The sequence below is a fragment of the Centruroides vittatus genome, unplaced genomic scaffold, assembly GCF_030686945.1.
Source record: "Centruroides vittatus isolate TY-2023 unplaced genomic scaffold, ASM3068694v2 contig_298, whole genome shotgun sequence".
In the NCBI taxonomy this organism is placed as follows: Eukaryota; Metazoa; Arthropoda; class Arachnida; order Scorpiones; family Buthidae; genus Centruroides; species Centruroides vittatus.
Window position 1 is genome coordinate 511,178 of NW_027121900.1, and position 15,370 is coordinate 526,547.

At 29.3% G+C, this 15,370-nt stretch overlaps 1 long non-coding RNA gene across 1 annotated transcript; it reads left to right on the forward strand.

Moving 5' to 3' along the window:
- The first annotated feature begins 12,626 nt into the window (after window positions 1-12,626).
- On the forward strand, window positions 12,627-13,523 carry LOC136972603 (uncharacterized). Its single transcript, XR_010880365.1, has 3 exons — window positions 12,627-12,694; window positions 13,079-13,154; window positions 13,277-13,523. It is a non-coding gene; the product is annotated as an uncharacterized lncRNA (long non-coding RNA).
- The last annotated feature ends 1,847 nt before the right edge of the window (window positions 13,524-15,370 follow it).

The following is a 15,370-nucleotide window of genomic DNA, read 5'->3' on the forward strand; positions in this document are numbered from 1 at the left end:
TAAACTTTTGACTATAAAACAAAATTTCATAGTCACAATAATGTCAGATTTTGTTCTTTATAATTGAATATAATAATTAAATCACACGTCGATGTTAACTAACGCTTGCTGTTAATAATATGGAAAACATTTCTGTTGAACACAATGTACCGATTGTTTATTAATTAATGTAATGTTCATTTTATGATACAGTATCCAAGTAACCTATTTCATTTATCGTTTTCCTGTTTTAATTTATTATTAGTGCATTTAATTGCTTTATTTTTATTTTAAATTTTCCGAAATTGGTATCGTTTAAGGTCAGGGATTAGATTAAATAGCGAGGTTGAGGCCAAAGTTTTAAACGCGAAAACGTGTATGTCGGACGTTCAGCGCCGCTTTCCTGTAAGCCTAGAAGTTTGACAATGGCGTTTGGAATGTCGAACATGATTCCACAGACTTTCCAAACGCCATTGTCAAACTTTTAAGCTTACAGGAAAGCGTCGCTGAACGTCCGACGTACACGTTTTCACGTTTGAAACTTCGGCCTCAACGCCTCGCTAATGACATTCCATTATTTATAACGAGAAAATTTCTTCATACTTTCAACAATTCGAAGTTCGAACGGTCCTTGGAATGAATCCATTTCGAAAAATGAGATACCGCAGTATTTAATCTATATATATAAATTAGATTGTTTGTTTGTTTGCATGTTTGTTCGCTATACCCGCCTAGGCCTTTTCGAATAATTTCTAAGAAAGTCGCCAGTTACGTTTATCTACCGCTAACTTAAATAATGTCCAACACTTCACCTCAGAATATTATTGGATTTCTGTAAATTATTTATCTCCATTCGATTTGCTAATTCACATATCGCGCCATCTGTTGGCAAAAATTTAACTAAATAATAAACAAAGTATAATTAATATAAAAAGAATATAACTATAAGCTATATTATATTCACTTAATCACTTTGACAGTGATATAGTGCTTATTAGACGCCCTATATCATTCCTGCGAAAGGTAGCATATAGCACCTGCTTGCATGCAATCGAAAGTGTTACCCTGTGAAAATTCTATAAGTATTTTAGTTTTTCATTTTTGAACGTACCTTTCTTAATTTTAATAAGTGCCCTCCAGTACCCGAGGCATAAAGCCACTGTACTCTGGTAGTTAATTAGTCATGGGTTTGGTTATGTCCAACAGACTGCCCACGTGGAATTTTTGGGGTTTTTTTCATATAAATAGGTTCCAGCTTTCCATAATAGATTTTTAGGGATGCACACACCGGTAGTCACGTGTGGTGTTGCAGTAACCAACAAAACCAAACTAATTCTAACGAATGATTATTTACTGTGACATTGTCACAATGCCAAACTGCAACTTTTCGTCACAATGTACTCAATTTTTTATTGGTATCTTACAGTTATACATCAAATTTTTTCTGTTCGCAACGACTCTAGCGAACAGCAAATTTTTTGCTGTTCGCTAGAGTCGTGCTAGTCATCGATCTAACTTTATTCGGGGGAAAGTTTTAAATCGAAGTAACGTGACATCCTTTCTAAACTTGACATTCATGTATAGTTAATTTGGTCTTCTGCCGCTAATCTTTCTACACCTGGTCTCGGCATTCATCTATCTAACTTTTTTCTCGAGATTGAGAAAGGACAGGCAGACAAATACAGACCGACAACTGTCGACAATTTATAGGTCTACAATTTTTCAAATTGCACTCGAATATTTTTTCTATAAAGGTGATATTTACGAGAACATGCTTCTGACATTATTATACAATACGTTCCAAAAATATAAACACTTTATTACCACAAATATTACTTAATTAATAGCTAGCTAGATGCTTCTTAACCTATGCAAAACGCCTTATTCTCACAGTCTTATTATTATTATTATTTAAACAAATCATAAGAAGTCTTTCGGACATTAAGGTTAGAAACTCGATTACAGGCAGAGCCATCACAATTTTTCTAACACTGATCGTTTTTCAAGTATATATATATATATGTTACAGTAAAAACCCGTTTTTAGTTAAAACGCGTTTTAACTAGTTGAAACTAGTTTTTACTGGATGTCATTGTTAAAACCCGTTTTGTCCAGTTAAAACTAGAATTTACTGCTGTACATGTTTTGATTTTAGATAAAACTAGTTTTAACTTTTAACATTAGTTAAAACTAATTTTAGCTACATAAATATGTTTGGGGGAAATAAATAAAGTGATGATTGGGATTAAAACATTTGTATTATTTAATACGATATTTATTAAAAATATTGGTCACACATCTGTGTTATTAACATTAATTAACCCTTTGTCCCTGAAGGCACCGATCGATCGGTACCCTGGCTTTTTAAGCAAAACTTCGAGGGTACCGATTCATCGTTACTTTGGTAAATATCGATTTTTGTAAAATTTATTAACAACAGATATAATCTCGTTCGATACGAAGTGAATAAAGTATAATAATTCATTATATTAGTTGATAGCAGTATAAAATTTTGATTTCAAACAAATGTTTGATATAATGTGCGATAATTTCACAACGAATAAACATCCATGCATAAGTGTTATATCGAATTGTACAAACCAATATTCTACGTCTTTCTGGCTCAGTGCCAGCAAACAACTATGTAAGTAGACAATGTTAATTTTCACAAAATGTTACAAATTATCAAGTTAATGTGTCAGTTCTGATATATATTATTTTTTTTCTTATAAATTTTTCTAATAAAATGTATCGAAAAATATCGTATTTAAAACTAAAGATATTAATAAATGTAAGTGATTTTTTTCATATAGATATAATGATAATTTGATTTTTGGTGAACTTTTAAAATAATATCGCCCGACTGACCTATATTGCCTTAGGAGGGATCGCAAAATAAACGTAAACAAGATGTCAGGGAAAAGGGTTAAAGCGATACGAAATTTATCATACACTATAGGAACGTGTTAGCTGAATGACCTTGTTCGAAACAGTTTTTACTAAGCCATTTTGTTAAAACCCGTTTTGTCTAGTTAAAACTAGTTTTAACTCAAATTCATTTTTGACTAGCAGTAAATTCTAGTTATAACAATGACATATAGTAAAAACTAGTTTCAACTAGTTAAAACGCGTTTTAACTAAAAACGGGTTTTTACTGTAACATATATATAAGCCATTGATCGTGTCTGTAATCTGTAAGTTGTAACGGTATCCACAAACGTCCCTATCTTCTCTCCGAGACACACCCTCCAATAAATCTCTCACCCCCGGATACACGCCCTCATTAACACACTTCCTCTCCACGGAGACAGACCTACCACGTGGCAAAGGGAAGCAGAAAAATACGTAAGGCACAATACTTGTTACAGTAATATTACGACATATTAATCTTGGATTAATATCGCCATATATTCCACTGATATGAAAACATTTTCCATTCATATGAATTTATTATTTATACCACGGGATGACACCGCTGCTGCTAGAACGCCCACTAGAGGGCGGTCCGGGCTACTAGTTAAATCAAGGTCTATATAAGAAGATTAGGACACGCGTACTGGAGCCGCCACTTTGGGTCTTTTTGAGTCGCTGTTTAAAACAAACTTGTACGAGCAATCAGTTTTACACGACAATTGAACTAATTTATTCAATTTTAGTTACCGGTAAATTAATGTCGTATAAAACTGACTGCTTGTACAAGTTTGTTTTAAACACGCGATTCAAAAAGTCCCAGAATGGCGGCTCCAATACGCGTGTCCTGACCTTCTTATATAGACCTTGAGTTAAGTAATAGTAGAGCAGTATCAATTAGTAGTATTAGTAGTAGTTATCCATTCTCTCTTCCGAGAAAAGGTCAACGACTACTTTTGCTCGAATTACTTTAATCCCCTTCTGCAACGGATCAAATAATATAAAATAATATAATGGAAGGGTTAGAAGTACGAAAGAATCTAATATGCTTAATGTTTGTTTTTATGTTTTGCTCGTGCAACGCCGGGCTCATCTGATACCTCATCAAATAAAAGAAATTAATTGACTTTTATTAAAAATTATAATTTACAAATTCCATTTATTTTACTGATATGTAATAGAAATGGAAATAATAAATTATTACCTTGTTACACACGGTGTTGTACGGGTTTGTAAAATTATTGTTATTTACGACGATGTTAATCGTAAATTTCAAAAATGTATGTGATAAAACCTACCTACAGCACATTATCAAAATGAATTTCGAACTTCGCACAATGAGGCACCACTGTATTTAATATTATATAATTTTTGTCTTTTAAAGTTCACAATATTTAATTTCTTTAAAAAGTTATTTCAAATTTAAATTATTTTTTGCAATTACAATAGCACAATGAAGAATGGTAAAGAAAACGACTATAAAATTTATATAAGATTACTCTATTGTCTGATGCTGCTGCTGTTCTTGCTTTTCCTCGTACAACTGTTTATAATTTTCTATTATAAACAATGCGAGTGCAATATCATGTTTCGGAAAACTAACGATGCAGATACGAACACCGATCAAGACACTAATGAACACCAAGTGGTTAAAAGAGAAACTTCGTCTCAAACCGAAAAAAAATGCCAAGGAGATTGTCCTTTGACAACAAATTCATCTGAAAAAACGACGATACAATAATGATAAAGGGATATTGGAATGTGAAGGTAAGCGTTTAGTAGAACACCTCTAATTTGAAATAATTAGCAATTAATTACTTAAAATAATTAATAAAAATGACAAATAGATAGTAAATAAGATATTGTTGTTAAGGCAGTATTAGTTGAAATTGTGTCTCGTTTGTTGTTTATGTAGAAATCTGATCTGTTGGAATATTGTGTTACTGCCGATGACTTTTGTCGAAGAAACGGAAAAATCAGAAGGTATTTCTTTCATTATATATATGACTTATGTAGAGAATTTTCTATGGAATCTAGAGCAATGATATTAATAAATTAACATTCATTTAAACAGACTAACAGAAAGAAAATTTGGGAGAAGAAAAACAACAAGAAGAGGAGTGTAAGAGAATTTTCTAACTCGTTTTCTATTATATTAAGAATTAAAATTGACGATGTACAATTTCTTAATTGTTTATTTGATAAAATTTTTAATTTGTTTGGTACAACACACTCAATTTGTTTCAACAATTGCGTTGAAATGCTTTTAGAATAATTTATTGTGTTAGAAATAGTAGAGTTTGTGTTGAGACCTTCATTTTTTACGGTGAAAAATTTATCCATTTGGTGGGAACAAACGTGAAAAGTAAAATTATTGTTTGAGAATTATTAATTAATTTATCAGATAACTCAATGTGTTTTAAAAACATATGAATTTAACTTTCGTGTTTTCCAAGTCTTTGTAATATTGTAACATTTATGTTTTATTAGCCTTAAGATGTTCTTTTCGAACGTTTTGTATTTTAATTTTTATAACAGGTATTTATATGGAGTTAATGAACATTTCCTTCTAAAATTAAATCGTTTTTTTTCAAACGTGAACACGAAATTATAAAAAATCTTATTATTACCGAATTTATTTTTTTCGGTTGTAAACTATGTTTAACTGCGTTGATTAGAATTGCACATGTTTTTTTTTACACACCACTGACGGTGTTAGTTATTAAATACATTCATCAGCTTATATTTATATAATTTTCAAAATGGATTGAGATTAACTTCCGTCATTGGAATGCGATATTGTTTTTTTTTCGTATAAATTGAATCTGTCATCTTTCTCATTGTATCTGGTAGATAAGTTTTACATTTTAAATATATCCTTATATTTTGCATTATAAAGTTGTTCTCACAGTGTATATTTTTCAATATCTTAATCCAAAAATGTTATTTTGCTTATCGATATGATTTATTGCTTTTCTGTTTAGCGAACTTTCCCGGTACTTTGTTTATTGATTATATCACATTATTTTTATTCCCGAAATATTTTACTTGTGTTTTTAAAGCAATTGAAGTGCATAATCAATGTAATTATCTTACTCTTCGCTAAAAAATTAATCACTCATTCCAGTCCAATTAAATTGCTTTCATGGAATGTTGCACGTTAATTAACAATTAATTTTCTTGCACTTTCTATTTTTAATGGAGTTGTTACGATATGTATATAAAATAATTACTTCTTTCCTATCTTTAATAAGAGTGAAAAAAAATTCTTTTTATTGATTAAGTTCCTTAAAGTCCTCGAGAAATATCGTTTCAATCTATATATCGAGACGAGTTGATAATAATAATAATAATAATAATAATCAGTGCAGAGCCCAAACGGTTAGGAGTTGAAAGTTGAAATTTGGTACACAGGGTACGTCACGAGAACGCACACTAAGAAGGGATTTTTCAAAATTCCTCCCCACGGGGAGAGGGACAGGATTAAGACTTAACACTTCCATCAACAATGGAAGTGTCAAGTAACAATGGAAGTGTCAAGAGAAAGCGACGTGCAAGACGCAGATGCAGTTTTTTCGTTTTTGCGGGAAATCGAACATATTTTTAGACCCAACTAAAAATTCTCTAATTAGTCTGGAAACAGGGGGACCCAATTCTTGCATTTTGTGAAAACGGGTAAGGTTGATTATAACGTAATAATCTTAATCTTCGCTATCGTTACTTTTGCCCGATCAACGCCGGGCTTACCTGCTTGTTTTAGAATAAAGTAAATAAATAAATAAAAACACTAATGTTATAAATTTTCTGAAATAACAAAACCGTAAACTTTGAAGTGCAAGAGTGCAAGTGTCACAAATGAGTTTTTAAGTATAACTAAAATTATTTTTTTCAGTTTTTTTTTTGTATTTATAACTGTAAAGTTTTCTTGCACATACAGAACATGAAGATTAACATAACAATTTTAATAGTTAATTGAGTATTTACAAATACATTTTTAGAAATAATAATCGATTAGAGTTTATTCAATTATTTAAACATTTCTAGTGAAATTTAATTATTTTGAAGTTTCTGGTTTTAATTTTCGTTTACAAATTTTTTTTATTCGAACTGAATTATTTAATTTTATTATTATTATGTTTTCTTCTGTTAACGAAACAATAATTAGATTCACAGAATGTTACTTTCATTTGTGTTTTCTAATAACGTTTGTTGTTTTGATGTATTGGAATTTCAGTCACCAATGTTGGTATGTTTTTTTTTTTTCATGTTTTAAATTTAATCGTACATTTGTGTATATATATATATATATATATATTTTTTTTTTTTTCGTTCAATTCGTCTGTTTATTAGTATTAAACCCTGTTTGTTTTAACGGTTCTTTCTACATTTGTTCGTTAACATTACAGTAGAAAATGAAAATTCCAAATTAAAGCTAATATCTGACGAACATTTTCTCATAAATGGTTTGATTAAAATAAACATTTAATTTTTACTTAATCGTCTCGCTTAGAAGCTCTGTAATTACTTCACGGCTTAGTTGTCTTGAATTTAAATTTTAAATTGTTTATCACTTGAACAGAACTCTTTGATCAAATTATATAGTTTTGGTATTATCGGAATTGAAACTGTTTTTGACCCTCGATGTTGAACCGTCTCTAGTCCGAAGCAGTTTCGCCAGAACTATCCACCCTATCTGAATTGTTCGAAATTAAAACGTAACACAGCATATTTGTCTTTTATTGGATACGTATTCGAATTTACGTATACGAATTTCGGGCGAGAATAGAAGGGTTGAGCTTCAGTGGACGTTAGTTTATTTCATTAAATTGTGTACAGTTTATGCATTTTATTATATTTATTTCAAAGTTTATTTTATGTTTCGTTTTTACTTATGGTGATAAAGTGATAAAACTTTTATCACTTTTGTTGGACATCCAAAGAGAGGAGGGAGTTACGGAAACTTGGAAAAACTGAGAAGGGAAATACACATTTTAAGAAAAATGCGGACGTAATTTATGGACAATTACTAATGGAAAACTGGACGATTTGCACAAGTCTTGTTTTGCCCATATTTTACAATATTGTACTTTTTTTCTATGTTACCACCAAATTATATCCAATAATCCTGCAATTATATTCCCTGTTAGGTACGATGTCAATCATACACAAATTCGGCTTAGCAACGATTATTGAATTTGTACTTACTATGACACAAAACGTATTCGTATATACGATTCTATAAATTACCGTAAAATACCAACGGAATTTAAAGTATTCTTACTGAGATTATATCCTCATAATAATACTGACATCTCTGAACTTTCCGAGAGTACAAGCAACGACCGAATAAAGTCAAGTGCTATTTAATCGTTTTCTGTCCTCTTAGTATTTGGTGTCAAACCCGATACAATTCCGTACGATCATAAATAAATGCATTTTCATTGGTTAAAAATATTTAATTTGTCTAAATTATAGCATTTTTCGCAGATACCATGTAAAGCTTCAAAATATATATAAATGGTTTGCTGTATATGTAGATAATGTGACGAATTTAGCCTCTGCAATCCAAATTATTCTTGGTAGACCAATCTCACAGCAATCTTGTTGGCAAATTGATTTTATTTTGTAAAGACTACATCATATGCATTTCGGGCTGGTCTAATATTTTCCAGTTCCTCTTCAGTGCTACAATAACAAAGAAAGCAAAATGTTTAACTAAAACACGACGTAGATGTATAGCTACACCAAATTTACAAACTTCGGAGGAAAACTTACAATAAACGTTGGTGGTAATTACAACAATATTTCCATGGATAGGGATGGTAAACCTTGTACACATTTACAGGTATCCTAAAATTTCAATTATCTTTTTTGTACATGACTAATATATGGCTAATACGAGTAATATTGTAAACAACACTTATACTTACAAGTTTAAAAACAGTTTCCACACACGTGTATAATAAACACACTAAAACTCCCAATTACTAAATAAGCTGACACACAATTGTATAGATATTTCCAAAGCACCACAAATTTACGACATATTAGCACAAGTATACTTCATTCAACACGTTTACAACAGTAATCAAGTGGTGACGTCTTAATACTTATCAATTTATTTTATCCTAGCGCCATCTATCAGATTATACCAACTATAATTAATTTCCATCCCTTTCGACTGATTAATTAAATTATTATTATTTTGTTTTCTAATTTCTATATGTTCCTTAAATTTCCTTTTATACATGTCTTTTTCAATATGTAAAATTTTTACATTGTTTCTATTAATATTACAATTATTGCTATTAATGTGGTTAAACTACGGAGAATTATTATACTTGAGCCGAATGGCTGCTTCCTGTTCTTTGACTCTAATTTCTAGCACACGCCCGGTTTCTCCTATATATATACACGGATTATGGCAATTACATTCAATTTTATAAACAACACCAGCTTTTTTTAAAGGGTCTAAATGATTATTACTTATTTTATTAATATGTTTACAAATGTTTTGTGAAATTTTATTGGTCAAAGATGGGGCCAAACAAATATTATGATTATTAATACTTTTCTTGCAATGCTCAAAGATATTTTTAATGTACAGAAACGTTTTATATATTTTATCAGTTTTAAACTTAGTATTATACCTATTTTTTAAATAATATATTTTCCATTTTTTAAGGATAAAGTTTGGATAATCGTTCAATAGGAATTTCGTATTTAATTCTTTTAGTTTAATGTTTATGTTATAATTATCAGATATTCTTGTATATATGTTTTTAATTCAACAATGTATGCATTCTTTTTAATGTAATCCGGAATATAAGAGTGGTAATTAATAGTTTTGTTAACGTTACAAGATTTTTTATAAGTTATAAAATCAAATTTTCTAGGATTATTAACTATGGTAATATCTAAATAATTAATTTTCTTATTTATTTCCTCTTCAATATCAAACTGTATATCCCTGTCTATGTTATTTATTAAATTATATATAGTTTCTTTATTAATCAAATTTTATTATGTACTATCAAATAGTCATCTACATACCTCATTATTAACTTTATACCCCTAATTTTACTAATTTTTTTATCGATGTCAATCATTACCAATTCAGCTAATTTTGGCCCCATCTTTGACCCCATACTGATACCATTTTTTTTTGTCTATAAAACATACCTTCAACTTCAAAATAATTATTTTTATAAGCAAATTCTATTAAATTTACCAAATATGGAAAATATTAGACCAGCCCGAAATGCATATGATGTAGTCTTTACAAAATAAAATCAATTTGCCAATAAGATTGCTGTGAGATTGGTCTACCAAGTATAATTTGGATTACAGAGGCTAAATTCGTCACATTACCATGTAAAGCTGTTAGTTTGAAAAATTAACAGCTAATATTTCAGATACAAGCACGCGTATTATCTGAAATAAGCCCATGGGTTTTAGAATATTGAAATTTTTAATTTGTTTTGTGTTTTTCTTCATGTTTACTTTAATGGAAACTAATAGTAAATTTTTTCTTTCTCGTCTTACCTTTCCTATCAACCGGGTGTCGTCGTTTTTTTCAGAATTTATCCTTTAAAACCAACTGTGTTTTGGTTTTATAGGTTAATCTTCGTATTTAGTGAAGTTTATTTAAACATTTTTAGGTAAGTCATATTAAACATTTTTTAACCGTAGGTAAGCAATCATTCAAAAGGTGACAAACACAATATGACAATATCTCGGAACTCGAACACTCGAACAGTAGCTCGGTACTGTACTGAACGAATGCGATTTGCTAATAAGAATTTTTAATTAATATCATATTTTGTTTCATCATTTATAAAAAAAAAACTTTTACGATAAAAATAAAATATATAGCAACGAGTTGCTTAACTTTCCTGCCATATTTAGTGGCTCCATTGTGTGAAATCTTCGCTACAGTGTGAGTCGAATTTTAAGATGATGTCGAGGAAGATTAAGATGATGTTGAAGATGAAAGCATTGCAATAGATAAGTGGCTTTAAATTTGAAGAATACTTAAAAGTGATTTGTGTATTTCATTAAAGTTTTTTCCACATTTCGACTGTTTTAACCTTTAGTTCATTGTCACCATCGTTTAATGTTTAGAATATTTCCGTTTGAAATTTATACATTTTATAGTTTTAACAAGTTTATTTCTGACTGAAAGTTGTTAATTTGGTCGTAAAAAATAAAAATAAACAATATTATTTCTATGCGATATTTTTTAACTTCCGCTAGAATATCTATTTTTTTTACGGTACTTTTCTCATTAGTTTTGCATTAAGTTCATTAATTGTAGTGTTTAGAAGCGATAACATGCAATTAATTACGTTCTGTCGTATTTTTTTTTTTTTTTGAATTATTGCCCTAAGAAGGTTTTTCCCTATACTCATGCTGTGTTCGGTTCTGCCAATAATAGGGGTGACAAAAGTGGAAGCCAGATATAATTAAGACAGGCTACTTATAATAAATTCCTGGGTTTATTGACTGGATTTTAACATTTTCGGCTTCGAAGAATCACCTGTTTTCGCTTATTTTTAACAATGTTTATTTTACAATAATCTACACATTAATTCGACGTGTTATTGCATATATTTGTTTATAATAATACTTCACAGTAAAATCTTATAAATGTTGATTTATACAAAGTAAAATAAATCAGTATTTATCAAGTGTTGTTTCAAACTTCCTGAAATAAAGAGCTGGATTTTTTTTATGGTGTATGGAAACACAACACGTGGGAGAACAAAGGGTTTTCTGTGAGAAACTGGCCCCTGGTTTATGCATTACACAAGTAAAGAAAACTGTAAATAATCCCCGTGGCCAGGCAACTACATAGTTGACGAGAGAATCTACTAGCAACCAGCACTCAGTGGTTTTATTTATTTGGCCACTGAATGAATAAACTGGAAAAACACGGTAATATATTTTTAGCTATTGATAAGAAGTGATAAGAATGATAAAAATAAATACGGTTAATTCTCAAAAATGATATATAAGGAATGATAAAAACAAGAAATGGCCTAAAATAAAACTGAAAGTTTATTAAATTTAATTAATTAATTAGTTTTCCACTGCAGTAATAAAGTACAACTCGCATTGTGACGACGTCACAATAAATAATTGCTCGTATATTTATAAATATACACACAATATATGATAAAATAAGATAAAAATATGAGTTTAAAGTAATCTTTATAATCATTTCTTTGACAAATTATAATAAATTTAATTAGTTTTATTAACGAGTATCACATTTTATTTTTATTATAACAAATTTTTATTTTATATTATTTTGTCCTGCGATATATAAATACTCGAAACCTCCACTCCCATTCTATAGAAGATATTGCTTAATTAACTTATTAAACATAATACATTTATTATAAAATTACTTATAATGTGTTACATATAATTTGCACGATATAAACTATTAACACTTCTGTTTTCCTAGATAAATTCAATTATCATTTCGTTAATTACATTTAAGTATAATTAATTATTTTTGGAGTAATTAACAAATTAATAATACGTAATCTTTACTAATTCTTTATTTATTTGATAAGTTTTGTTTATAATTAAAATGTCTATCATCGGAGCAGCTGCCTGGAAAATACTTTTTGAGAATTTAACTCTCTCAACAGCCGTAATGCCTCACTTCTTAAAACAGGGATAGGCAGGAAGTTCGATAAAATTTTATTCTGATATGATGAAATATTCTTTACGACTTATATATACGTCACACCAACGTTATCATATCTGTTAATTCTACCTGTTTGCATCAGTAGTAAGTATGGTTTTTTGCTTTGAGTATATGTAATTTAAGTAGATATACTTGTTAAATTTAACTGAGTTAAATGGTGTATTTTTATAAGTAGAATCTTAAGAATTATTACATAAAAGTGTATTCACTCAACGTAAAAATCGACTAAAATTATGGCTTAATTATCTGTTATAAAAATACTTTCTAAGATTACACCAAAGGGGCACGAGAAAGAAAATATTATACATTGTTTACAGTGTTTTAGACATTCTAATCTTCATTAGAATTCTATTTATTTAATTGTTAAATATAATTCTTAATGTTTAAGCTGGAAAACTTCACAGAAAATTTTTTCGGTTGTACGGAAATTTAGAATATATTCATGTAGAAAATTTCCTTATATTATAGAGTAATTCGATTGAAAACAGAATGATGAAATCTCTCGTCTTAGTCTTTTTACTGGTTCTTCTGATTACCATAATAGGTAATGTATTCGTTAAATTTTTCATCCTGATTATTAAGCATTATAATATATAAAAATAGCCATAACACTTATGTAACCATAATATATTATAAGCTTACGTTAATATTGAATTTATCGTATAGGGTTCGTTTATATGCAAGACTTAATATGCAATCCCAGACCTTGCAATTTATATTGCATAACTCGTGGCCGCAGAGGAGGCTATTGCTCCGGAAGTCATTGTATTTGTAACTGGTAAAAACAGGGTACGAAAGAAAACAAACTTAAAAATTATTCAGTAATAAATTTAAATGTGTAAAGTTATGTAAACAATGTTGTATCCATGCAAGAATATATTGATATATTCAATAAATATATTTTAATTTTTAAGACAGTATTCGTGTTGTATTAAATTGTCCGAATTATTTTCTCGTGTGTGTTTTTGTGTTTTTAGAGACTATAATACAATAATCTTAATTAATATTTTTGGATTTATGGAACCGCTTTTCATTATTATATATTTATCTCTACATGTAAGAACATTAACTCAATACAACGCTTGCCTTTTTACTTTTTCGGCTGTTATATATAACAGAAAGAGTCTCTCGCCCTCTTAGTGCCCACAGGACGGAAACAGTTTTTTAGAACTATGATGACTATTCACATGACACATATTTAACCCTGCCAATAGTCAGTAAAGTAGTCCATCGCGTACTCCTAGATTGGTCATACTATACTTTGACGTAGATGAAAAAACATATCTTAATGGAAAATGGCAAACATTTGGATATATTCGGCTAATTCCGAACATTTACCGGAAATGTATTGTTTGATTTAAGCATTCCGTTCGATAGCTGCTCTCTACGTAAATTTATCTGTTATTCAAAATAATTTTCCAATCATATAATACAGGATACCTCGTACAGTACAGATTTATCACACTAAGCCCAATTCTGAATGTTTATTGACAAACTATCCTAAAGTTGTTAACCAAATGCATTTCGGCTTTTCCATGCCTTTACGAAGTGGTATTTTTTAAAAAGACTTATACAGATATTAGCTATGAAACCCACCAACAGATCCATTCAGATCTGCAGACAGCATGCAACACTGACTAAAATTACATTATTATTTTCAATTAATTTTTACCAGATATTCACTAATTATCAAACAGTTTTATTTCAAAGAGGACTTTGACGAAAGTAGTTGTAAAATAAATTAACTATTTACATTTAAAAACATTAGAAACAGATTACTGTACTCACTTTTATAACTATTGGCAACTTGTATTTACATCAGTGGCCTACTTTCTAAAACCTGTGTATTTATATTTTAAATTACTTCGATGAACTCGCCACCACCTTTACTAATGTCAGCGTTCTCTCTGATATATCAGTAATTATACCAAAGTTCTATTACTTTTCCTCTATTTTTATCATTTAATTTCTTATATATTTTTTATTTTCATAATTTTTAAATGTCCGTACAGTTGTTTTTAGAACAAGTTCCTTTTTATTATTTAGGTCAGGCATGCCAAAGATACGGCCCGCGGGCCAGTCATGGCCCGCGACATCAATTCAATAATGCTATTTGTTTATTTTTTTATTATCTTGATATCAAAGAAAATGTGATATTTTGTACTTAAACAAATAATACTTAATAAACAAAATTGTTGAATTCAATTATTACTATTATTGTTTTTGTTTTTATTTTTATTTATTCATATTACTTAGAGATATTTATTTTATTTGATTTATTTTTGTGTTTAATTTCTTGTTTACATTATGTTTTCTCTATTTCATCTTTTGAATTTCAAATTAAAATCCGTCTCGTCATGATCATTTATTGGATAATTCACATGATTTTGCATATAAAATGAGTTTTCGACATACTGTGGGTGATCGGTTAACGAACATAATCCGTTCCATAATTGTTCGCTATCCGAATTGTTCGTTAACCGATCATCGATTTTCCATATGTTTTTATGGGAATTTGATTAATTCGTTCTGGAAACTCCAAACAATAAAAAACACATACTTTCTTACTACGTTTACAAGTATACCTCGAGTTACGTCGTTCTCGATTATACGTCGTTTGTCAAAAAAGTATATGGAAAAATAAAAATCAAATTTAAGTCATTTTATTCGACTTTATATCCGTCCGCCACAAATATTGAAGTCGTAATATCACTAGAAAAGCGTTAAAGCACATAAAATCATATTAAAATATGTACATTT